The following is a 22,265-nucleotide window of genomic DNA, read 5'->3' as shown; positions in this document are numbered from 1 at the left end:
GAGATGAGTCAATTTTTTAGGTTGTGAGGTTGCAACATTGGGTGGTATAAGTCAATTTAACATAGTTATTGCATCATCGCAAGGTTTCAGTAGCAATTTAATTCATTTTGTCACGAAGCCATGAAACAAGCTATTAGTCTTCTATGCAGTCATTGCAATGTCACAAGGTGTCAATGCTCACTCTCAAAGAAGGTTGCAAAGTTGCAAAAAGGAGATAGCTAGTGATTGCATCATCATAGATAGTAATTTAGTTAAAGGATTTTCAAGTTGCAAAGTAATGAAATCTAAAGACTGCATGATCACAACTTAGTTTTGGCCTAAAGAAATTCAAGCTGTGATGGTGTGAAGGGTTAACATGAAGATTAAAGTTTAAACCATCACAACATCACAAGAAATTAAAGTTAATATTGAGTTAAGGTGGATAAGCTATAAAAAGTAACTTAAGGTAGTGAAGTTTAAAGCCATTGCTACTTTGCAGGTAGTTAAAGGTCAGAGTTGTGAAGAGAAAATAGCCATGATTGCATCCTCGCAAGGTTAAAAATGTGGTTGAAATTTAGGGATGTGAAATTGCAATGAAGTGAAATAGCTAACTCTAAATTGTTATTTGCAGCTTCACAAGGCTAAGAGATGAGTTAAGATTTCATGTTGTGAGGAAGCAACAAATTGACATCTATTCCTATGGGCTCCTCTTTGGTTTCTAAGCAATGTCAAATGATGCATTTTCTAAGCTGTCAGATCTTAAAAGATTAATGTCTATCACTTTCTCTCTTTTTAAAGATGCATGAAGAATAGCCAAAGCATGAATGTGAGCATTGGACATGTGTCTTAGTAGGCCCATAATCAATGGTCTCCTGAGAAAAATTAAAGGAAAGACATCACACTAAAGGGCTTATGCCCAAAAACAAATTAAAAATCACCATGTATTAGGAGAAGGTAAAAACATTGTCTTTGTCAACATGTGAAGACTTAATTGTGACCATCCATGAGGCAATAAAGAAAGATATATTGATGATGACAATTTAAACTTGGGTGTCTATTAGAAAATGAAGATGTAGTTGATGGTACAAAAGGAAGATTAAACATTTGTGAGGGAAATCCAAGGATCACAAATGCTATGGGTGGTGTTGGGTGTCGAAAAGGAAGGTCAACCACCAAGAGAATACCAAAAATATCATGTGATGCTTCATTATCAACCTTATCTTTACAATTTCTTCTTCTTTATCTAATGTATGATTATGTAACGGGTGACTGCTTGTCTGTCCTATTCTGAATGGTTTAAGTGCTCCAAAATGTAACAATAAATTATAATGGCTAGGTACTTAAAGGCCTATAAATATAACTGTCATAGTTAATAGTAAGATCAACAATTTTATACAACTTTTCCCCTGTATTTCTAGATATTGAGTGAGAATTGATAGGTTGTATGAAATGGAGGATTTGATTGATACCTATAACTAGGTTTTGTGTTTTCTTAATTCAATTTGAGGTTAGCATTTCTAATGTTTTGTTTTTTGTATCCTCTAGCTAAGCTAAGCATGCATAGTAAAGTAGTCTCTATGGGATTGTAGGATTGCATGCATGTAAACATATTAAGTGAACATAAAGAAAACACATGCAATATAATACATAATGCCAGATTTGGTAACCTAGAAACCCTCTAGGAATAAGAAGGTAAAATTGGGGTGGGGATAATACCTACAAAATCATTGCAACAATAATTGTTTGACCGCTTCTGATGGTCTGCCTTGTGAAAGGCCTGTCCTGTTAAAGACTTTACACTATGTCAATAGTGATCTGGTTAGAGGATTTACAAACACTTTACATGAAGTGTCACCCTATTAAAGGATTTATAATAGGCTGTTAAACCCACCTAATTCCATAGGATTTTCAATCACCTCCAAAGGTTCTCCCACCTAGCTGTTAAGCTAATCTATCAATATAGGATTTCCAACATCTAATACAATGGCAAGAAAGTATTAGAACAATAAACCTGATAGTATGTAATCTTTAGTTTCTAGATTCAAGCACTTGATATTCTCTCTCTAATGTGACCCTTGCTTGATCTGATCTCTGTTCTTATCCCTTGTCTTGTTCTAATCAACTGGATATGTAATTGCTGCTCTGTTCCTCTAAGTCTTTCACACTTCACTCGGAATTTTGCTATAGTTTTCCCATACACTATTCTCTTCAACATTTACAATGGGTTTTTGTCCTCATTTTAAAGATTTTAAAGACTTAGGGTTAGGTATGGATCTATGATCCATATTGAATCTTAAGTTCCCACTCATTCCTTGCATTTTTCTCATTGGTTGCATGCCTTCTCCATTTTTCTAATTAGTTGCATGCTGATCACATAGGAAATGAAAAAGATTTGATCTTATCCTTATTCACCTTCAAAATCCTTCTATGTTAGCTCCAAAAATGGTTTACATCTAAGTTTGTGAGGGCACAAACTCATATGCTAATTTTTTGTTACTCGACACATACAGGACTATTGGTGCTTGACACATGTTTGATCTTAGATTGCTTCGACACCTATTACATTCTATCTTTCTTGGCACATATATAGTTTTGGCTCACTTGTCATATGAAACACTCTAACTTGTTTGACATCAATGGTGACTCGACACCTGAAGTCACTTGGCACCTATTGGAATACTGGCTCGGCACACACTCTGACTTGACATACATAGTGTACTCAACTTCAATATAAGAAGTGGTTAAGTGTGTTGATACTCAAATTTCAAAACCATTCTAAGGCCAAAAATCCAAGGCATTGACTTTACTTATATTAACAAAAGAGTTGGAAATGAATGTATTCAAGCTCACTTGGATAGAGTTCTTATCTCTCCAGATTGGTCTAAAGGTTTTGTTTTCTCCCTTAGTGCAATACAAAAAATTGCCTCTAATAATATTTTTCTCTAGTTTAAGGCTACGCCTATTCAAGTTAGGAGAACTTCCCATTCAGGTTTGAGAAAATGTGGATGCAACACCCAAACTTTAATGCTTTGTTGGATGAATAGTGGAATATCAATATTGAAGGAATGACTCTATTTCATTTAGATTTTAAACTTAAGAATGTTAAAAAAAAGTGAGAGAATGGAATAAAAATTCTTTTGGGAATATCTTTAAGAGTAAATTGAACCTGAATGATGAATTGAAATTTATCCAAGAAAGAATTCAACAGGAAGGTTATTTCAAGGAACTAGTTAAAGAGGAAAAATGAAAAGTTAGTTAATTACCATGACATTATCTCTAAAGAGGAAACCTTTTGAAGGAAAATATCTAGGTCTATCTAGCTTGAAGAAGGTGATAGAAATACAAAAAAACTCATCTAATTACGATGAAACATAGAGCCAAGAATAGAATTTCAAGTCTTACTAAGGGAAGTTAGAAAATTATAAATGAAAATAGAAATTCTAAAGAATTGGTTTCCTACTTTTCTTCTCTTCTTAATTTAGGCCCTCATGTGGATGCTACTAGATAGATAGAGCTTCTTGAAGTGATTCCATTTGTGGTTTCTAATGAACATAATAAAATGTTGATAGCTATTCCTAATGGAGAGGAAATTTAAAAAGTACTATGTTCCTTTGAAGGAGATAAATCTCTAGGTGGATGATTTTACTATGTTTTTCTTCCAAAATAATTGAAAGTGGTAGGTAAAGATGTTTGTGATGTAGTTTGAGATTTTTTTGGAGAAAAAAGAATGGTGAAGGAGATTAACTCTACTTTTCTTTGTCTTATCCCACAGAAGTATGGAGTTGATTCCCCTAAATAGTTTAGACCCATTAGCCTTTGTAATTTGATTTACAAAATTATTTCTAAAATTATTTCTTTGAGATTATTGGTTATCCTTCCTAATATTATATTGAAGCAACATAATGGGTTCATTCCTTGAAGATTTTTTTTGAATTCTATCATAACTATTCATGAAAATATTCATTCCTTATCTCTATCTAACAATCAGGGTTTTATTATGAATGTATATATTTCTAAAGCGTATTATAGGTTTGGATGGAGTTTTCTTCAAAAGGTTCTTCTCTCTTTTGGTTTTAATGATTCTATTATTAAGCTTATTTTGCAACTGGTCACTACCTCATCTCTGGTTGTTTTAGTCAATGGGAGTTCTTCTTATTTATTTATACCTTCAAGGGGTTTGAGGCAGGGTGATCTTATTTTTCCTATTCTCTTTACTATTATGGCTAATAGTCTTGGCAAGTATATTGGTAAGATGGTTTTGAGAGGGGAAATTCAAGGTTTGAGACCGACTTCATATCCTCATATATACTCTCATGAACAATTTGTGGATGATAACTTTTTATTGGGAAAATATGATGTTAGAGAGACTAGTCTTAAAAAGGATTTGAATCTTTATTCAAATTTTATTGGGCAGTTGATAAACTGGGATAAGAGTTCTTTATTTTTTTTTATCAATAATCTTTCTCTAAGAAAAAGGAAAATTGCTAATATCCTAGGGTGTTCTATAGGTTCTTTTTCGAGTACTTATCTTGGCCTTCTATTGGGGCTTAGTCCTAATATTTTTTGGGAGGATCTTGTTAAGAAATTCAATAAGAAATTAGTTGTTTGGAAAGGTAATATGCTGAGTCAAGATGGTAAAGTTATTTTACTTAAAGTATTTCTTCAAAGTATTCCTACTTATGCTCTTAGTTTGTTCAGGATCCCAACTAAATTTGCAGATGCTATTTATAAAATTCAAAAAAATTTTTTATGGTTTGGAATGGAGGAAAAAATTAGAATGACTCTGATAGCTTGGGAAAAGATTTGTAAATCTAAGATGGAAGGAGGTTTGAGTATTCAATTATTACAGGTATGAATAAAGCTTTGTTGACCAAACAAGGATGGAGAGTGTACCATAATGAGAAGGAGTGGAGCACTATTTGGAAACATAAGTACCTTTATAATGATTGCTCTATTTTTAACTTTTTATCCTACCCTATTATCCCTAGGTCCTCTACTATATGGGGAGCAGTCCAAGGATCTAAACATATTCTCAATAAAGGTTGTAACTAGTAGAAAGTTGGTAATGGAAGTAAAGATAGATTTTGGGAAGATGAGTGGCCTTTGAATCATCCTTTGATGGATGATTTTAATGATATGAATTCTATAGAAAGATGTAAATAAGTTTTTGGGGAATTTGTGGAGAATTATTGGTCTATCAATATATGGGTTAATATTGTTGAGATTAACCAAAGTTTTTCTAGTATTCAAATTTATCTTAATGTTTTTAGCCTTTACCCTAATAAGGAGGATAGTATGGTGTGGGGATTGAAACTTGTCATCATTTTAAGGTTTTGTCTATGTTTAGATTTGAGGATATGGTTAGTTCCCCCCTATGGGCTATAGCTTGGATTTAGGGTTTAATCCTTAAAATTAATATCTTCTTCTGTATTGTGCTTCAAAATAAAATTTTAACCCTAGATAATCTTCAAAAAAGAGGTATTAATTTAGTGAATGATGTTGTCTTTGTAAGATGGATTGAGAAGATAGGAATCACCTTCTTATGAATTGCAGATATAACTAGAATGTTTGGGGATCCCTACTTCAATATTGGAATATTTGGTGGGTGCAACCTAGTAATATTGATGACTATTTTTAGAATTGGAAATGTCTTATTAAAGGATCTGAAATTGGTTTTCTTTGGAATATTTCTCTTTCCCATCTTTGTTTAGGTATTTGGAAAGAAAGGAATAATAGAATATTCAAAAATAAAGGAACTCCTAAGTGGGTAGTGGGTCAAAATATTATCAAAGCAATTAAAGAGAATTTTAGATCTTAGAATAAAAATAGTGATGATGATCATATAAGAAATCCTATGAAGGTGATAGGAACTAGTACAAATCAGAATGACCATAGAAAACATGTGAAATGGAGACCTCCTCCTCTAGACTGGTTGAAGGCTAATTTTGATGATTTTTCTAAAGGGAACCTTGGAAGAGTAGGGTATGGTGGAGTCCTCAGAGACCATTATAGTAGAGTAGTGGATGTTGTTACTATTCCTATTAGTCATTCGACTAGTCACAAAGTTGAAGCTATTGTAGCTCTATATACTGTTAGGTTGGCAATGGAATCTGGATATAGGAACTTGTGGCTAGAAGAGGATTCTTTAAATATAGTTAATATGTTGAATGACAAGAGTACAACCATGTGAAATATTGATAGAAGTATTATGTAAATTAAAGATTTAATTAAAAATTTGATAAAGCCATTATTGTCCATATATTCTGTGAGGGCAATAAAGTTGCTAAGTGGTAGCGAATAAAGTAGTTAATAAGGATGCTAAGCTAACTTGGCAAGATTACCTCTGCAAGAAAAGTGAGTTGATGATGATTATTGACTATGATATGACTAATACTATTGAAGGAAATATTATATGAGATTGAGAAATTTATTATGACAAGTGATAGTTTTATTGCAGATTGTTATCATATCTCGAGGAGGTACTTTTGTGTCATCACCAAAAGGAATTGGCATGTTTTAAGGGTGAAAAGTTTTCTTGATATTAAACACAACTTGTCCTCTATTAAAGTTATCATTTTTTAGAGAAGTTGAAAACCTAGTTGCACAATGGGTGGAAATCTAAGGACACAAGAGTTGTTGACTTGCAAGGAATGGAAAGAGAAATCTGTGGTATGGAATATTCTCTAGGAGGGAAAAGTGATGACATTCATTAAGAAGTTACATAACTACAAGCCCCATATCACTAACTATTTCTTCAAGAATTAGACTAAGGAAAGGGTTACTCTTCATGGGGTAATTGTTAATTTGACAAAGGACTTCATTGTAGAGATATCTAGTCTTCTAGTAGAGGGGCTAAAATTTAGAAAGGAAACAAACATATCAAATGTTGCATTCAATAAATTTCCAAAAAATGAAGAGGAGGAGAAAAGGCTTGTGAATAATGGGGAATTCTATGACTCAGACCAAATTAAGGTAATCTGGCAAGGTGTCTTATCCTATATTCATGAATATTTCATTCTAGATAGAAGACCTAGAAGGGTGCATAAATTTCATTTTGTGTTTTTAAACCATTTATGATATAAAGATAGGCTATCTTTCCCTTTCTATGTGAAGTTCTCTCTACTACATAGTCTTCAGGCCCATAAGAAGAAAGAAACTAGACTTGTGCTCGATTAAGGTCTTATTTTATTTATTGAAAATTACTATAGAAATAATGTAGTAAAGATTTCTCCTACAGTGGAGAAGAAGAGAAATTTAGTTGGTAATGAGCCTCATTAAATGATAAGTGCAAAGAAAATAAAAAATAATAAGGGCAAAATTGAGGAGGGTTATAGTGATAGCAAGGGAAAAAAGGAGATTAAGATGGAAAAAAAGAAGAAAAATTATGAGGAAGATATGGAATTTGAGAAAAGTGCAGATGATGAGGATGATATGGAAATGGGGGATTTTAGCTCTAAACTAGATGGGTACTTTGGAAGTTAGGGTATCTTAGTGGTAAATAATGAGGGGGAAAGTAGTAAAGACAAGAACTTGGAGTCAAAAAAATTTTCTGAACCCTTGGGGCAGATTGAGGGGAACCAAAGTGAAAAGCCTATACCCACTAAAATGGATATTACTAATGTCAAGAGTCAGAAGGATTCTAAAATGGAGAAGAATGAAGAAGGGAAAGCCTTAGTCATTAAAGATCAGAGCCTAAATAAGGAAAATTAGAAGGAGATGATTGAACAATAGGATTTAAATACTGAAATCCGGCTTCAACTCAAGGAAACCCAGAAAATTACTAATGCATTAAGGGAGAAATTTTGATGAAGAGATTAGAGATGATAATAATACTATAAAGTTGTCTTTTCTTCACAAAGAAAAGGTAAAATAAAATGCTTCCCTCCAAGTGGATTCTTGGCTCTATAATTAAATAATTATTCCAAAGAAAAAATGCAAGAAATTCAGAGAGAAATGGATGATGAAAAACTTAAGAGAACACCACTAGAGAAAGAAGTCAAGAAAATCCCTAAGAAATTAAAATAATATGAAATAGAACTTCAACAACTGGTTAAAGATATTTGGCAAAAAATAGAGATGGTGATTTTTAGTTTATGTGCCATGACTGCCAGTATAGGGAAAAAGAGCACTGAGGAGATCATGCCACTTGGTATTGTTGCTACTAGTATTTTAAGTAGTCTGAGCAAACGAACAAGATGGAGTACCAAGAAAGTTTCTATTGAGACTCTTCGATCTATTGCTAAAGATATCCTACAAGGTACTATGGAGGCTGGCAAGGATTTAACTAAGGTTGTTAAAGAACTAATTTAGTTGCTGGTTAAGGGTGCAAGTTTCTGGTCCTAGGTTGGGTTTCTAGTTTTGGTTTTCTATTTTTGTGTTGTTTCTAGCTTTTCTCTATTATTAACTCTAAGCTCCAAGTCCTTGTAAGACCTAGGTTTGAACTTTAATTAGTTACTTTTTTGGTTCTAGGTCCCTGTATTACTTGGCTTTTTTATGTTTTCTTTTGAACTTTAGGTTTTAGGTCCTTGTAAAATGTGGTGTTCTTGTCAGTTATTTTTTTTTGTAAGGGGTTTACGGTCCCCTCAAAACCTATTTTTTCTTTAATATTAAAAAAAAGGAAATTAAACCTTGAATTCTATAGCCAATACTAGTTACTAAAACATCAGTAAAAAGTGTGTTCATGATCTTACCCAAAAAGTTGAAACTCTAATTGATAACTATTTTCTATGACACTATGAGTTATCTAGGAAGACTAGGTTTGCATTGCAGCTTGCAAATTGTGATCTATAACCACTTTCTCATGCTACAATGATTTTACTAAATCTTAGATTGGTAATTTGTGCACACTGCAAAGTCCAAGATTGAGTAATGAAAACTAAACCTTTCGGTCTGCACAAAAGAAAATTTTACAAGTTGCAAAATTGATAGACTTAAGCATGTGTTTGATATTAATTCTAACGTACAATGTATAGTGGATAGCTGGTAATATAATTATTCATAGAACCATTGACTTATGATGTTACAATATGACTCCACTTCTTTTTGAAGACTTCTTTTCTGGGGAAATTTTGAAAAAAATTGAATGTAGCCAAAATTGACCCAAAATAAATCTTGAGCCATTGATCTTTGATGCTCCAATGGTGTTAGCCATCAATCTTTAGAAAAAATTTCCATGTTTCTTCTGTGCATGACATTTGAGAAAACAAGACTACTCTAGCTGAAATCATCCCAAAATATGACTAGAGCCATTTGATCTTTGTTGATCGAATGGTGTGTAACATTGTAAAGGATGACAATAATGAAATAGATGTTATGTCAAGTATTCCACATGTCCTCTTTCCATGGAATACATGAATACAAATTGATTGTTACCAAAAGTGGCCCAAAATTCAATTGGAGTCATTGATCTAAGTTGATCAAGCAATGGTTGACTTGATGTCTTGTATCATGTATCACTATGATATCCATTGTCCATGTCAAAATGATTATTGAATAGTCATTGGCATTACATGTATGTCACATGTCTTCTCTCTGGAGTGATTTGGGAAAATGAATTGAGTGCTATCTAAATTAGCCTGAAATACATCTCAAGTTGTTGATCCTTGCTCATCCAATGATAGTGGTGGCATCCCCTTTATTATATTAACACTTGTGTCATCATATTAAATTATAATTATAATATGAATTATTATTATATTATAATAATAATAGAATTCTATTAAGACTTTTTAAAGATACAAATTCCTAATTAAAAATAAATTGAATAATATGTTTATGTTTTATTTTGAGAAACAATTTATCTTATTTGTTTTATGCTTTTGTGCATTGAATTTCAAACTAAACCATTTACATTAACAAAATATTTATCTTATTTTATGTTTTTGACAATGATTAAAAAATAATTAAGGACCTAATACAATATAGGTAAATTATTCTAATTCATATATCATACTTAAACTTTTAATTAAAATTAAACTGTCATTACAATATAAATAGTTGAGTGTTCTTATATAGCATGCTTACTAGTTATTAGAGACTAGAGATGAAACATATCTTTTTCTCAGTTGCATTTATAAAAATAGTTGAATATTCCCCACATTTGCCCAAAAATCATCTCTGGTCATTGATCTAACTTGATCAAATGATGCTGCTAAGAGCATAGTGATTTCAGACTTGCTCATGTTTTCCACGTGCCTTCTTTTCGAGGCATTTGGAAAAGCTAGTCGGTTGTTGCCAAATTCAGCCCAAAAAACATTTGAAGTCATTGATCTTTGTTCATCCAATGATCATTGTGACATCACCTTTATAATGCTACTAACATAGATGATAGTTCTTAAATATATTAGAATATTTCTAATTTTTAAAATGAAATAATTTTTCAATGATACTTTAAATTTGATTGTAAAATAAGCCAATCCAATGGAGAGCTAAATTTGATTGTAAAAGTAACTATCAATTATGTTCCACATAGTCTATTATTCTATACTGCTAGTGTTGAAACCAAACACTAAAGCAAGTGTCAAGTGATTTATTAATTAAATTGATTGTTAAATGTGAAACCTCAATATGTTAATTTAAATTCAATGTTAAATGTTATATTTTGTTTCTTAATAATCTAATAATAAAAATTAAAAAATGGAAAAATATTGCATAAGTAAGCATAGCAATGAAATGCAATTTTATATGGAACTCTAGAAATTTCATTGAAATTCCTTGAAAATTACAATATAAGGTAGATGCATGTATAATGATTATAATTTGATTAAATAAAATAGAAATTGAAGCTAGACTTTAGGGGAAAACCCTAGTACTACTATACTAGTCATCGTAGAAAGCACAAGACCATACTAAGGTTGCAAATTCTTCTAGCCATGGGTTGTCCTATGCCACTTAATCTAGGTTATGTAACACCCCACCATGTGACCCAAAAGAAGTTAACCTAAAGTTTAACTAAGTTTGTCAAACATTTTTTTTAAATTTAAAGATAATAACTTAACAACAACAGTTATAACATAGTGGAAGCAATTAACATTCACATAAACACATACCATAAAACATATTACAATTCTTAAGGGTCCCATGACATTGAATCACATTTAAGTTTAATTAATAATAAATCTAATATATAATAAATTCACATCAAATAATAATATACCAGCATGAATCCATTTAAATAGTATACAATTATATATGATGCCATTTGGCAATAAATAGAATGCACAATCACCCACTGTATAGGTCACAGGGTATGAAAGGCTGAAATAATATACATCATGAAATAAATTACATAATCTCTTAAGATCTTATGAAATCAAATACAATACAATAGTACAATCATCCATCATAGAAATACAAGAATAGATAGAAATGAACATATGTACAAACACATGTAGCAACAACATCTAACAGTCAGATCTCAATGGTATAAGAAAAAGCACTACCACCCGATCTTGTGGAACCCAAAAAGGTCCACTCCCACCGCGTTGAGGATATAGTCTCAAGTCCCAAACATGATATCAATCCCAAAATCAAAAGTAATATCTAAGTCAAGGAAACCCTAAAAGTAATCTAACTCAAAGGTTCCAAAATAAAATGACATCTAGACCCAAAGGCAAACACAGACATGTAGGAAATCTATACTGCTAGTGGGCAAGTGTCATCGCATGAACCAATGCTAGGGTTACCCAGCTAGTCTTTTAATCCTCTGCTCCCCTAGTGACTCTATGCAACACTAGTATCCTTCGTACTGACAAGGCATACTAATGAGTCAACTAGAAGGTTACCCTACTAGTATTTTAGTCCTCTGGCCCCTTAGTGACTTTCAGTGGTACCAATATCTTATTAATTCATTTTAAACCCATTTAATGAAATGTTATCACTTATTAAACTACTTAAAATGGGTTACGTTGGTAGCCACTTTGGGCTTCGACCTCCATTGCAAGCCACTTCCCAACTTAACATACAAATTACCTACCCTAGGCTCATAAAAGTACAAATCAAAGAATCACAATTTTCACCTTAGTCCTATATAAGTGACTGTAAAGCATCAAAAGATAATTCACAATAATCCCTCAGTTCTCTACTAGCAACTAGAAAGCATCCCAAAAATACTAATCGAAGACTCAAAAAGGTTAAGTCAAACATGTCATAACATGATATCACCAATAACAAATCATACAAACACTTCAGTCCTATAAAAGTGACTAGAAAGCAATCTAAACACAATTGATCAAAGACACAAAGGTTATATCAAATAGGTCACACCATTCACCTCAGTTTCACAAAAGAACACTGCAAAGTAATAACAATCAATAGATCAACACACATCATAGAGCATACTAGACATATTACCATGGTTGAGTATAAAAGATCGAGATCAAAACATCATCATGACATCACAAACATAGAACTCTTGAGCCTCTGGTAACATCCTAAGACTGGTCAAAGCTAGGTCAAACCCTAAATCCCAAATCATAAGATAACATATAGTTAATAGTTTCAATTTCATAGTTTGGTCTAATTTTGAAAACACATAGTTTGATGTAATAGTGAGGTCAAGTTTTTTTTCAAAGTAAGTTTTCGAGTACACAAGATTTACATTTTAACACTTACCTAACCCATTTCTTGTATTTTGGATCAAAAGCACAATTACCCTTATTCGAAAATAATTTAAAGGTAATCATTTATTAAATTATTAAAATAATAATTATTGATTATTAAATAAAATACTCACAATCCCATTAGTAATCAATTTATTAAATAATAATAACAATAAATATAAGTAAACATTATTAATTGATATTTATCATTAATTCAAATTCTCTTCAATAATAATCTAAATTACTAAATTTAATTAATTTTTAATTAATTAATAATTAAAATAATTAATAATTAATAATTAATAATTAAAATAATTAATAATTAATAATTAATAATTAATAATTAATAATTAATAATTAATAATTAATAATTAATAATTAAAATAATTAATAATTAATAATTAATAATTAATAATTAATAATTAATAATTAATAATTAATAATTAATAATTAAAATAATTAATAATTAATAATTAATAATTAATTTAATAAATATTAATAAAATACTATTAATAAATTTTATTAATAAATAACATTTAAAATAATTAACAAAATAACAATTAAAATTAAAATTAAATTAAATTAAGAAAAATAAATTTTAAAACAAAGAAACACATATTTTAATGAGTTTAAGGCCCACACGACCGGTCTATCTACTGCCTATGGCAGGATTGCCATAGCAAACCATTGCCACAAGGATAGTGGCACTGCTATCATAGTAGGGTACTATTGTGTCAGTAGTACCTACTGTCATAGTACTACTGCCACAACAATATTTGTTGAGATGTGGGAATGGTAAGTAGGAAAAGGGGGGGTGGGGGTTAGTGGCCCCGCTCACCCCAATCTTTATTATTTTAAATTATATATATATATATATATATATATATATATATATATATATATATATATATATATATATATATATATATATATATATATATATATATTGCTGTTAAAGAAAAGAACAAGACCCATCAAAAACCGATTCCACATAAATATATATTTTTTCAAAATTATTTAATAATGTGATTACATGGTAATTACAAATTACAATGTAAATTACATTATTTAATATATATATAATTTAATAAATTTTTGATTAAAATCCTAATATACAACCTAGATCGAACAATCAAAATTGATAAAACAACCTTGTCTTCCTTTCAAACCCATATCCCGGTTTTTATTCAATTACACAAAGGTTTTGAACTAAATCCATTCCCATAAATTCTCATGAAGCAAAGAGTGATAACACATAAATGGGGGTTTTATAATTCTTAAAGCATAACAAATATTTCTCAATCAAGAACAATAATCTCGCATGCAAGGGTTCCAATCCTAGAAGGGTTCTGAAAATAGGAAATACAATAGACATGGAGAAGACATAAGATCGAAGAACGAAAACCATAGTACAAATAACCAGGAGATCCTACCTAGATTTGATGCTAAGATGACAACCACACGAAGCACGCAAACAAAACCCTTCCACTGTAAACTTCCTTCCTCGAAATTGCTCCTCCAAAAACTTGGATCCTAAAAAATGAACTCTCCATTACTGATAAGGAGTTCTCTCCTAAATTTGGGGCACTAATTGTGCGATCACCCAAGGGGAACTCCTTGATCACCACTTTTTAACTCTCTATTAACTTTTCTTTTATGTTTTCATGCACGTTTTTTGCAATATAAAATATATTTAAATAAATTTACTTGCCTTTTCTTTTAAATTAATTTATTATATTTTAATCTCACACATACTTTTGTGCAATCTTAAAACTCTTTAATAAATTAATATCTTTTTCATTCTTTAATTTATTTTCGAAGCGTTACTTGATAAAATATTTATTAACTTAAGCAATAATAATATTTAGCATTTATTTACAAATGATCTCCTAAATATATTATTATTAAATAAAATAAATATTAGTATGCTCTAAAATTAAACTATAATCTTCTCTTTAAATTAAATTTCTTTTTATTTAATTAATTTCCCAATTAATTAAATGTTAAAAATATCTTAATAATTTTCCATTAAATTAAATAATTAATTTAATCTTTTAATTAGACTTAATTAATAGAAAAATCACCAAAGACCTATAAGACGAAATATGAAATCCCATCATTAAAATACCACATACAAGATCAAACTAAAGGGTTATAATCATGAATTTATGTCTACGATGCATTCAGAAAGTAATCATCTCAGATACTTGTCCTAATTTTCTAGGACAAATGGGTTTAAAGGTTAGGATTTGGACTTAAGAATTTATCTCACCTCTCTTACCATTGAGATAATGTGATATGGCACACTCATTCTAGAAATTAAGGGAAGTCGATACCTGGTACCTATAATCTACATAAAATCTATGCATGTATAAACACATATATTCTAAGCTAAACAGGTAATGGCAGGAAGTGGTGCATCGTGTAGATCCCAACTAGAAGGTGACTATGAATCCCTTCCTTAACCACATTATAAATGCCATACATAAAGAAAACGTACATGCACACCATACACATTCAGTATGGGGTAAGTATCCATAAAAAACACATATAATAATCCATCTAACTAATCATCATCAAGTAACTAAAATCACTGCATATAAGAAGTAAATAGTACCAAGTAGTCTCATCATAAAATCAACTGAATGTGAAACAATATCTGATAATTTGAAAGATAATGCTACTAATTATCAAGCATAAACTGGCCCAAAAGAGTTCGGCAATAATGACAAAATGTAAACCATGGGAAGACACTACAGGTTATACCATTTTCAGAGAAAATCCAAGGCAATTTGTGCCCATTTCTTATTGTGCTTCAACTGTCTAGTAATCAAGCCCAACAGAAATGGTTGTAGGGCCACATTGTGGCTAGGGTCCAGAACCTTATGGATTTCACCTGCCCAAGGGATCCCCACTCCTAATCCTTTATGACCAACAATATCAATGTGATCACCCAAGTATTCTTCTTTAAAATTCTTCCTTGGGAGAAATAAAATGTCAACCATTGCTTCTCCAAGGTCAAGTAGAGATGGTAAAAAATAGGATGTAATGTCAATGTTGACAAGGTACCTATTCTCATTCTCCAAAAACTCGTGCCCCTGAACCCTTTTTAGAGCATGAATAATGAAATTCATAGCAGGAATAACCTTATTGCAAATTGACAAGAGATTTTCATTAGGGGTGTCACCTAAAAAGGCCTTATGTTCCTCTTCCAATTTTCATGTCAAGAAAATTTGAGTGTCCATCTTGATTATAGAGCAAGGCCTATGATTCTACCACTAAATAAACTAGACTAGAATTGAACGAGCACTAAAAGTATACCCATTACCAGACTATTGACTACCAAAAACTAGATGAGTAATGATGAAAGAAGCAACTCAATTGCCTATAAATAAGCTAAGTTACTAAGAAATGTTCCCTACATATTTTTTCGTTTGACTTCCAATTTAATTATTTTAAATTATTAAATCTTCACAAATCTTCAACATAAATGCTAGTTCATGCCAAAAAAGTTGTAATGTATGTGAAGCTGATGGAAGATGGGATGCCACTAATAGTGACAAGACATGTATTTACTATCCACTACAAGTGGTACAGGCTAGAAGGAAATGTGTCACCATTTTGGAGACTTGAACAAGGTCGAGGATTCATTTGAGACGTTTGGCCAGAATAAACCTTCAAATTGTAAAGTGATGTTACTTGTTACACATGTATGTTGAAGACATGAAATATTTTTTGAAACATTACCCAAAAATCTATTACTGCATACATCAATTCCTATTTGTATGCGACATGTCTAGTATGTATTGTGTATTACTACTAACCAGTAAGTATTTACTAGAAAGTGAAATTATGATTTACACAAATTTTGAAAGTAATAATTAAATACATCATCTGATTATTATAAAATAACTAGAGGCTTAAAGCCTAGAAGAAAACACCATGCTCATTGAAATATCAAATGATAACAAAAATGGCTTTACTTTGCATTACATTCTTTGCATCTAGTTTACATTTCATCTTCATTTATATATAGTATACCAATAATGGTTGTAGTTTCACTACAAAAAGAAACTGACAAAGCTTCAAACCATTACATTTCAAATTCATACATTGTTGACAATATGTTTTAAAAAATAAACCCTAACTAAACCGACAATTATTTGTGTAACACACTTTTTATCCTTCAAAACATCCCAAAAGCATTGAAGTTTTAGTTTTGTTGTTCTGTTGTATTTGCAATTTGTTCTTCAAAATTAGTAGGGCTGAGACCCATTTCAACAAACATCACTTGGAAGTCTGCCTTTTCTTGTTCCTTTTCAAGATCTTTGATGGCATCCTTGAGATTAGTAGAGAGAAACTATGAAGTTGCAATAAGCCCAATAGTAAGATCACTTCAGGTAAAAGCACAAATCTGTGTCACCATTTAGGATACCAAAACCTGTTTTGGTCAAATCTCATTTCTCTATCCAAACTCTTTTTTTTTGTCAAAAACCAAAAATACTCTTTTATAGATCTTAGATTCAATATCATTATTATATAATTTTTTTAGTGTTTTGATTAGTTATAATATGTTATAATTTCAAAATATTATAAGTCAATATTTCAACATTTCAGAAGATGCTCACTTAAAAAAAGGAAAAAATAGTAAATCATAACAAAAAAATTAAAAAAATATATTTATCTCTAGAGGAGAGAGTCCTTTTCACGAATATGTAATTTTTTTTTCAAAAAGATATAGGTTTGATAGGGAATTTTTGATAGGAGGAAAAAATTGTTGGATTCTAATAAGGTTGAGCTTGAGTACTTATAACAAATAAAATATACATCAAAAATATTTTTTTTTGTTCCCTAGCTATACATGTCATCTATAAGATATTTTCAAATCAGATAAAAAAAAGATTATTAACATATACTTGTTTGACAGGAACTACACCCTATATTTTTTACAATTAAAAAAGGGACTTCAAATTAAAAGAAAATGAATAAATTCTTGCTCAAAAAATTTATAAAAATTATAGGCATAAAATTCATCCAATTCTACACATTCATTAGTTTACATCATCTTCAAATTCTAAACACAAATACCATTTTTTTTTTGTCATTAATGTTGAACTGTCATATTTTGATATCTCGTTTCTTTCTAAAAGGTGACAATAGGGCTTGGATTTTCATTTGATGGTCCCTCTTCCATAGGCAATCCCATTTTTGATAACCAACTACTTTTTTCATAATGGCAACCATTGAGCAGGATATCTACAATTTAAAGAATGTTTTTTCAACTAGATTCCACTATGCCATAAATGCAATAACGTATTCCACATATGTCTCATCCTATAGAAAACTCACTTTCTTATCACTCTTTGATTTTTGTCTAAGCGTAATCTTTTGATAATCTGACAATTGGTTTGAAAAACATACGATTAGTTTGTAGTCATTGATTGATTGAGTAATCATGTCATTTTCTAGCACATTCACCGATGCATTATAAATGGTTTTTTAATATATAGGAAGAATCGCCTAATCAAATATATATTTTTCCAATAAAAGGAAAAAAATTGCCTAATCAAATATATATTTATTCCAACAAATGAGAAAAATTGCCTAATGCAATATATATATTTTTCCAATGAATGGGAAAATCACCATATACAATATATACCCTTTGTATAAAAAGGGACATAATTGCCTCAATTTTATGAAATTTTATAATGGTTGAAGAAAATTACATCTAACATTAAACTTTTCTTGATGTCAAATTTTTTTTTGCAATCAGAAATTATTTTCCCTCGAAAAGTAATGTTGGATTTGCCATGAATTTATATTTTTTTTTCTAGGAAGGGGTTTCTTTAAGTTAACCTTGCAAAGAACAACCTGAAGGATTTTTGGACCCAAACAAAAAGAACATGGCATGTAAACTGAATAAAGCTCTATATGGATTGAAACAAGCTCCAAGAGCATGGTATGAAAGACTTCATAATTACTTTGTGAAGATTGGTTTTGAAAGGACAAATTATAACAGTAATATATACTTGAAGACTAGTAAGAACAATGAAGTACTACTATCTGAAATCTTTTTTGATGACATTATATTTGGAGGAAAAGAAGCACTTTTTAAATCATTTTTTGATGAAATGAAGAAGCAATTTGAGATGTCAATGTTTGGTCAAATCAAATTCTTTGTTGGATTGCAAATATATCAAATGAAGTTTGGTATTTTCATTACTCAGTTGAAATATATCAAGGAGATACTAATTATTTTTGGAATGGAAGAGTCAAGACTAGTGAACACCTATATCTATAGGACATAAGTTATCTAAAAATGATGAATCTAATGATGTGAACCAAACACTATATAGATCAATGATTGAAAAATTGCAATATGTTGTTAATGATATTGCATTAGTAGTTGGATTAGTTGCTATATTCTCAGCAAATCCTAAGGAGAATTGCACAATGATAGTGAAAAGGATATTGAGATATCTAAAAGGTACAAAAGATTATGGACTATATTACAAAAGGAGTGATAGATTTGAACTAAATATATTCATTGACTCTAATTAGGCAAGAAATATTGATGACAGAAAAAGAACTAGTGGTGGTGGATTCTTTCTAGGAAAAATATTAGCGTCATGGACAAGAAAGAAACATAATTGTATTTCCCAATCAACAGTTTAAGCCAAATATGTGGCTGCTATAGTGAATTGTTCAAACATTATATGGACGAAGCAATTAGTGAAGGGAATGAAAGAAGAAATTAAAGATCCAGTGGTTATGTATTGTGATAACACAAGTGTTATTGATATATCAAATAATCTAGTGATGCACACTAAAATAAAGCACATTCATATCAAGAATCACTACTTGAGAGAACTAGTTCAAGAAAAAGAAGTGAAGTTAGAATATGTGCACACCAAGGAACAAATTGAAAACATATTTACTAAAGCCTTATCAAAAGATGCTCCTGAATATCTTAGAGTAAAATTAGGGGTGATTCCCCTAAGAAAAGAAAATTAAGGAGAAATGGTGCATTGCAACACATGTGCAAATTAGAATATCATATTAGGAGATGCATACGCTAGTAAATTAGGCCTAAATTTTGACGCAAAAAGGTCAAAATTGCGAGCAGAGTTGGTCGAATTGGTGACTAAACTGGTCGTTGCTATTTTTTAGTTAGTTTTTTGACGCAAACATTTTTCGTTGAAATTTCAACTTCATAAAGGTGGACTTACTGATGTGAATTTTCTCGATTTCCTTAGTCCAACATGAACTATTATTTTCCCATTTGTGGGCATCACTTGACAAAATTTTGACATAAACCCCAACCAATTTGGCATCAAAATTGCAACCAACACCCTTTAATTTTCTATGCCGGTGCCATATATTCAATGTCAAAGTGAAGACATGTGCATTGAAATTGAGACCAATGATAGGTAGAAATTTTGATGAGTTGTACCAGTTATTGTAAAAGCTTTGCTCTCATTGGGGCCTTCTAAACTGCACAAAATTTGATTCTAAAGCGTAATTGCTTAGTGCATAAGAGTCAGGGTATTGTGCAAATTTCTACCTCCACACCATTATTTCATTCATCACATGATTTATTTCATACAAAATAATGGGAAGGAGGAAGAAATGTGCATAATATCCTGAGTCTCCTCTGAGCAATTATGCTTTACAACTCAAATTTGCAGTTTAAAAGGCTCCTATGAGAGCAAGGCCTTTGCAATAATTGGCACAACCCATCCAAATTTTGGTTCTTGAGACACCATTTCTTGTGAAGACTGTAGGGAAAAATAAAATTAGGAAAGAATTATTTATCAGGAATAAAAGCCAATAATTTCACTAACTAATCTCTATTTTTCAAATAGATAAACATGACAAAAAAACTTATAGTCCCAATAAAATCATCATAAGAGTTCATATATAACTATAACTATAACTATAACTATGTCTAAAACCAACTTAATTTACAAATATCCACAATTCAAATATTATCCCTTGATGTTTTCTTTAATGCAAAGTTTTAAGTCAACTATGTTATCGCCCTGGATGTAATACCAAACTGTCAATAGGCTAAAGACTGTAGCAATATTTATAAATGCAAGGAGAACTACCCAAACAAAGTAGAAAATGACATGAAAAGTTAACAATCTATCAATTAACGCCTCTAGATGAAATATTTCTAGCAATTGAATTGTACATTATAGAAACAAAAAATTGCCTTAAAATTAACACCTCACCAGTTGTTCATTTGCATCTGTAATGGATTCACAAAATTTGAAAGCTTACGATTTGTCAAGAACACAAAAGCACTCGTAGTTCAGCTACATCAATAAAAGTAAAGTAGTTCAGTTGCACAGTGAGGGCAAGAGACTGTCAATATCGATTGTGGAGTTGCAGATAGGTAAGCGATAAACATAAAAAGGTAGTACAAGGCACCATTTTTCATGTTCTAATATGATGAACTACCTTGGAGCTAGTTCTTATAAACCTTGATTGCTTAATGTTTGATTTGATCTAATGGTACCATTATTTGGAGGAGGTCCCACAACCCACTTTCCTACTGATTCTAAAGGCGCTAATAGAGCATCTTTGCTAGCTGATCTCCCTTGCGAGCTCAACTGAAAGAGAATTCCTAATTGAGGAATGTTGAAGATAGTCACGATGTGCCTATTGGCAAAAGATAGTCATGATGTGCCTATTGCTAATAGGCACATGATGACTATCTTTGACATTCTCCTATGGCTCTTGTGGTTCTAATCTTATAACATGAAGCTTCCTCTTCTTTTTTTGAGCATAAGGCTAATGCGACCTTGTAATAAGAAATAAATGGGTTTAATTTTGATTATGTACAACACAAAGAAAACCAAAATGTAATAGCAAATTTTAACAGAAAATGAACTATATAAACTTATAAAGCTCATAATAATAATAGGCGAAAAACTTGGACAAATTTATTGTAGATTTCTAGGATGATTGGGGTGTACTTATAATCATGATCTAAATTCTATAAGAGATTAGCATGTGTTATTTCAGAAAAGATAACCTCCTGAGAGAAATGAGCACATGCTAGTGATTGTTCACTTTATCTAATCTGGTATTTTCTTGCTAGTTTTCAAATTATTAATTTATATAATCTCTTATTTTTGCTAGCTTTGGGGCATTTGCACATATTTCCAAAGTTCACAATGCATAACTTTTTCTATAGGAATTTTAGTTACTTTCTTTAAGCTATGCCATTATTGTGTGTAGCTGGGACAACATTGTGGCATCTTTGGAGGAAATTGCACATATGAATGCCCAATGAAAATTCCATTTGAACCATTTGAAAGGTATTGGTGAATCTATTGAGAATACCTTTGAAAGTGTACCTATATTTTTGCTAGCATAGATATTTGTGTTGTTGGATGGGCAACAGCTTGTGGTATCATTTGGGTGACATCTCAGCAATACCTTTGAAAGTGTACCTTTTGTAACATTGTCTCATTGAAAAAATCTAGTGTGCATCCAATACTCATTTTAGTGTTATGCTTGTATGAGGAAATTAGAGATGTTTGGTCAGGGAATTGTTAAGAGAAAAAGAAGAAAGTAGGATGAAGTAATTCAATTCACTATAAAAGAGACACCTTTGTTCAATCTCATGATTCTTAAGTAGTTGCAATTGATTTCAAAATCAAGTGATAGAAA

The sequence above is a fragment of the Cupressus sempervirens genome, chromosome 9, assembly GCF_028749045.1.
Source record: "Cupressus sempervirens isolate cs-2001-9-10 chromosome 9, ASM2874904v1, whole genome shotgun sequence".
NCBI classification, from domain to species: Eukaryota; Viridiplantae; Streptophyta; class Pinopsida; order Cupressales; family Cupressaceae; genus Cupressus; species Cupressus sempervirens.
This window is presented reverse-complemented; position numbering follows the sequence as displayed.